This window comes from Rhinatrema bivittatum, chromosome 4 (assembly GCF_901001135.1).
Source record: "Rhinatrema bivittatum chromosome 4, aRhiBiv1.1, whole genome shotgun sequence".
Classification (NCBI taxonomy): Eukaryota; Metazoa; Chordata; class Amphibia; order Gymnophiona; family Rhinatrematidae; genus Rhinatrema; species Rhinatrema bivittatum.
The window spans coordinates 461,770,715-461,776,430 of NC_042618.1; positions in this window are offsets into that span (position 1 = coordinate 461,770,715).

Sequence of the window (5,716 nt, forward strand, 5' to 3'; positions counted from 1 at the left end):
TAGTGCAAATGAGCCTCTCTCTGCAACTTTGAAAATATGTCTGTGCCTGTGTGTATAGAGAGTAAGGTGTTCACAGACCTATTTACCCTCACTGAATATGTTTTTTGGGTGATATTAGAACTCTAAATACACGAAGCTGTTTTCCCCCCATTTAAAACTTTATTAAGAAAAACAAGGCCCTATCTCCTCTACAATCTAATGGGAAACACTACTGGAACTCTGAAATGTAAAGTCCCACTTCTATTTGCACACACCGAACTACCTTTTTACACTATTTCATCAACAATTACTCTTTGGAAACAGCAGTAGCTTAAGACTGGACTAAGCTAGTTTTCTCCACATGGTCACCCACTGCTTTGTCTAACATAAAATTGATGTATTCCATTCAAAAAACCTTCCCGAATGACTGGAAAAGGTGCTTTTTTTTTTTTTTCCCCCTAGAAAGAAAGCCCTGCATCAGAGTACTAGTACCTATCGTTGGTGGGGGACGGGGGATCAGGACCATGAGCCAGGGTCCCTTGCTTTGGGGTGTGCCATACGCCCTGCCACCAGTATTCAGTGTGATCCTCCCTTCTCCTAGCTGGAGCCACAAATGAGCGTGGGTCTGGCACCGTGATGGCATGAGAAGGGAGGGAATAAAACTCACTGGTGAGAGGATGGCAGGGGCGAAGCATGGAAGGTGGGAAGTGGAGAGAGAGGTACCACTGCTGCTCTTCTCTTCCCCTCACTGTCTTTCCCCCCCACACCATGCTTATTTCTCTTCTCTCCCCTACCCCCTTAATTCTCACTGGTGTGTTCCATTAAACATTGTTTAATGGAACAAAGTCAGCATGGCTTTCCCCAGGGCAAGCCTTGCCTCACAAATCTGCTTCACTTTTTTGAAGGAGTTAATAAACATGTGGATAAAGGTGAACTGGTAGATGTAGTGTACTTGGATTTTCAGAAGGCGTTTGACAAAGTTCCTCATGAGAAGCTTCTAGGAAAAGTAAAAAGTCATGGGATAGGTGGCGATGTCCTTTCATGGATTGCAAACTGGCTAAAAGACAGGAAACAGAGAGTAGGATTAAATGGGCAATTTTCTCAGTGGAAGGGAGTGGACAGTGGAGTGCCTCAGGGATCTGTATTGGGACCCTTACTTTTCAATATATTTATAAATGATCTGGAAAGAAATAAGACGAGTGAGATAATCAAATTTGCAGGTGACACAAAATTGTTCAGAGTAGTTAAATCACAAGCATATTGTGATAAATTGCAGGAAGACCTTGTGAGACTGGAAAACTGGGCATCCAAATGGCAGATGAAATTTAATGTGGATAAGTGCAAGGTGATGCATATAGGGAAAAATAACCCATGCTATAATTAAACAATGTTGAGTTCCATATTCGGTGCTACAACCCAAGAAAGAGATCTAGGCATCATAGTGGATAACACGTTGAAATCGTTGGTTCAGTGTGCTGTGGCAGTCAAAAAAGCAAACAGAATGTTTGGAATTATTAGAAAGGGAATGGTGAATAAAACGGAAAATGTCATAATGCCTCTGTATTGCTCCATGGTGAGACCACACCTTGAATACTGTGTACAATTCTGGTCGCCGCATCTCAAAAAAAGATATAATTGCGATGGAGAAGGGCTACCAAAATGATAAGGGGAATGGAACAACTCCCCTATGAGGAAAGACTAAAGAGGTTAGGACTTTTCAGCTTGGAGAAGAGACGACAGAGGGGGGATATTGATAGAGGTGTTTAAAATCATGAGAGGTCTAGAACGGGTAGATGTGAATCGGTTATTTACTCTTTCGGATAGTAGAAAGATTAGGGGGCACTCCATGAAGTTAGCATGGGGCACATTTAAAACTAATCGGAGAAAGTTCTTTTTTACTCAACGCACAATTAAACTCTGGGATTTGTTGCCAGAGAATGTGGTTCGTGCAGTTAGTATAGCTGTGATTAAAAAAGGATTGGATAAGTTCTTGGAGGAGAAGTCCATTACCTGCTATTAAGTTCACTTAGAGAATAGCCACTGCCATTAGCAATGGTAACATGGAATAGACTTAGTTTTTGGGTACTTGCCAGGTTCTTAGGGCTGGATTGGCCACTGTTGGAAACAGGATGCTGGGCTTGATGGACCCTTGGTCTGACCCAGTATGGCATGTCCTTATGTTCCTTCTTGTGCTACCTCTCAGGCATTCACCCACCACTCATTCACCTCCAAGCCTTGACCGCTACCTCCTTGCTCCCACCTCTGCTGGCACCTGAGTCCCAGGAGCACAGAGCTGTGCTTGCTGGTGTGTCCGCTCCTGCCCCAACTAGGGGTGAGGAGGGTAAGCAGAGGGCTCTTCTCTGCTATGGAAGATTCCTCACTTGCCCAGGAGAGGCCAGCCTGCTGTTGCAGTCCCTCCTAGGCAGGGTCCAGGGAACTGTAGAGGAGGGACAGAGAAAAACCTGTTCCATAATCCAGGCCCTCTACTCCCATCCTTTCCCAGGGGAAGATGCCTGTATTAGGTACCAGCACCTACCATTGATTAACAGTCCTGCTATCTAATGTGTGGGGAGTTTGTGGACCATCTGTGGGCAAGCTGATATATTACTGGAAATGAGAGCAAATAGGGTAGCTGCTGCCTAGATTAATCTCTGCACAGTTGTGAATTTTTAATAGAAAGGTCATTGCACATGAAGTAGCTACTTGAGCTATTGCTGCATTTTTAAGTCTATGATTAACCCAGACTGCAGTTTATGTAATCAACAAACGCCAAAGGCTGATCTAGCTAAGAAAACATAACATCCATTCATACTGTGCACTTGGGCAAATGATTAGAAGCAAAGCTTGTCTGAATTACTGTTTTAAGTCTGCTTTATTCCTGGCACCAAACTTATCCCTACAATTCAGGACAAAGTCTAGATCTTGAAATTCTTATATAATCTGGAAATTGCCCCCTCTCCAGCCAGGAATTCTCTTTTCTTAGTCTATTTTGTTAAACTGATGCTGCTTAGGGTGCTATAGAGGTCAGCTCTCAAAATAATTGGGAGTGGTAGTGATGGTAAACACCACAAAGGTATCCGTCCCTAGAAAGAGTGACGTTCAGTCCAGCACTGAGGCAGGGCGCAATGCCACTCTTCTCAGCCAGGCTAATCAGAGCAGGCCTCCTTGCTGATGCATGGAAGAATGATGCTGGTATTCAAATGCAGAACTGTCCTCAGGAGGAGGTGAATTTGTGCCCTTACTCAAGTGTGCTGAAGCCTCACTGCCTGCCAACTCCTTACAGGGTTTGGTCATAGCTGGTTCTCCCCACCCCGCACCTTCCCCTGCGTAAGGGAGCAGTGCTCTTACCTGCGGGGGACGCCTCCACCTTTGTCATGAGAGAGAGAGGGGGGCACCTCTGGTGCTCTTCTTTTTCTCATCTCCCTCCTGTCCTGGTGCTTTTCTCAGATTTAGATTCAGGAAACTTTGTCAGGACAAAATTTGTACGTCTGTTGCCAAAAAAAAGGAAAAGGTTCATAACTGTTGTGACCTTTACATGGAAGGATGGTATATAAAATGTCTAAATAAATAAATGGTGCTAACATTTAAAATGAGAATGTACAGAATGAGTAGTGGCACGGAGCATTACCGGATTTTAGGGCGGTGCTTGGTCACAGCCCAGGAGTGCAGTGCCTTACAGAGATTGCGAGACCGTAGCAGACAGAACGATGCAGGCCCCTCCCCTCTTGCCACCTCCTAAAGGCTGATGTAAAGGGAGAAAAAAAATGCAGGTACTAAATACAGGACCCCCCCCCCCCCCCCCCACAATGTGTTTAGTACAATCAGGGCCTGTGAAAGAAGGGGGCAACAGCACGTGCAGAGCACTCACTGGGTTTGGGGGAAGAGAGAACGAGCACTGTAAGAGGGTGACCTTAACTCTCTCTCTCTACCACTGTCAGAGGAACATTGAACTCGGGATGAAGGGGGGTTCACAAGTCTGCCTAGGGCGCTACAGACCCTTGCACTGGGGTCCTGAGTACAGTTATGTCCTCCTGAGTTTAGCATTACACAAGAACCTAGGCTGGAGGAGCAGCTGCGACAGAGAACCCTTTGCTTTGTTCAGATGGTCACGGCCTAGCTAGAAAGGTGCAAGTGTTCGTTTTTAGCTGCTGCACATAATATTTTCATTTTTTTGTTATTTACTCAAATACCAGGAGCCATTACTATCTTAACTGAATCATTGTTAGATTATAAGAGGGAGAAATCTTTTAGTAGTAGTAGCTTTTGTTAGGTTACACTTCTATGCTGTCTTTTTATTACAGACCAACAATCAAATGTAAAAATAAAATACATTGAACATAAGACCAATTTGTCATAATACAACAAAACAGAACATCCGACGCATATTATAATATAAAATCAGATAAGACCTACAAAATTAAAATTTCCATAGATTCTTCCTTTGTTCATGTTTAATGTTTATGTAGATGGACGTAGCTCAACCCTGGCAGAATTTTGTTTTAAATAGTATGAATATCTCAGCTTTTGAACAGGTTGTGAAAGAAGCAACTATTCAGGGAGGGCTATGCTTTAAGACCTTCTGCATGTTGGCCATGTGATGGTTATGCTTCTATTCTGGCCAGATCATGTAAATACAAACTGGTAGTGATAAAACAATTTCAGAGACAATTACATTCCTTAGGAAAGGTATTAGGGGGAAATACTCTTCATTAGAGGCTTTTGTGGCATCTTTAAACCTAGCAGCAGTGACCCAACATCCCTGCGGGAACACTGGTTAAGATTTGAAGTAGAGAAATTGCTGAAATCATAGATCCGGTAGCTACTGTCAGACCTTGCAAAATTAGGGATAAATGCCCAACTCCATCGGTTACCGTCTAAACTTAGAAATTAAAACAAAGCAAACAAATTAGAAAGAAAATGGTGAAAAACTCATGCAGAATTAAATTGTTACATAAGGCACTGTTTTTCGATCCCGTCCATGGCCTGAAACCAGGATCGGTGCTAGTCCATGCATGCAGCAGCTGTGCCTGCAGGAAGGAGATGCTGAAACAGAAAAATAAATCACTCCCTCTCCTTCCCCCAGCTGGCCACTAGGAGACAGTTCCCCTACCCATCTCTGCACCGAGGACTGAACAGCAGCAAAATCTTAACAGAATGCAGCCAGCAACCACACTCTCAGCGCTGCAGTGACCGGGCCCCTCATGGCTTCCAGCGGGAAGGAAGGCCTTGAGAGCAGAGCACAGGCCGACCGTCTCCAGCTGCATTGTTTGAGTTCATGCATATTCATTGCGGACATCCTGAAAACCAGACCTGTTTGTGGCTCTTCAGGCCTGAAGTTGGCCACCGCTGTGTTAGGGGGACTGTCTTCTGGTGACTGGATGGGAAGGGGAGAGGAAGCATTTTATTATTAAAAAAAAACAAAACAACAACAGAAGACTGGTGGCTGACAGAGGGTAGCGAAGAGAAAAAAAAATGTACTCTTACCTAATGTCCTCTCTTTGAATTCTGCTAGAGCGGTCCAGAGGTGGGGGTTTATCCCACAGTAGCAGCAGATTGCGACAGAATCCAACTTTTAGTGACATTATCACTCCTATTAGTGATGGTACAGTACAGGCACTTGCCAATATCTTTATGATAAAGCAATGAAGTAGAAAATACCCCTAACAATTTTAACAGGAGAACACTCTCTCAGCACAACCCCTTCTTTATCAGTGCTAGAAGGGAAGACAGAACAGCT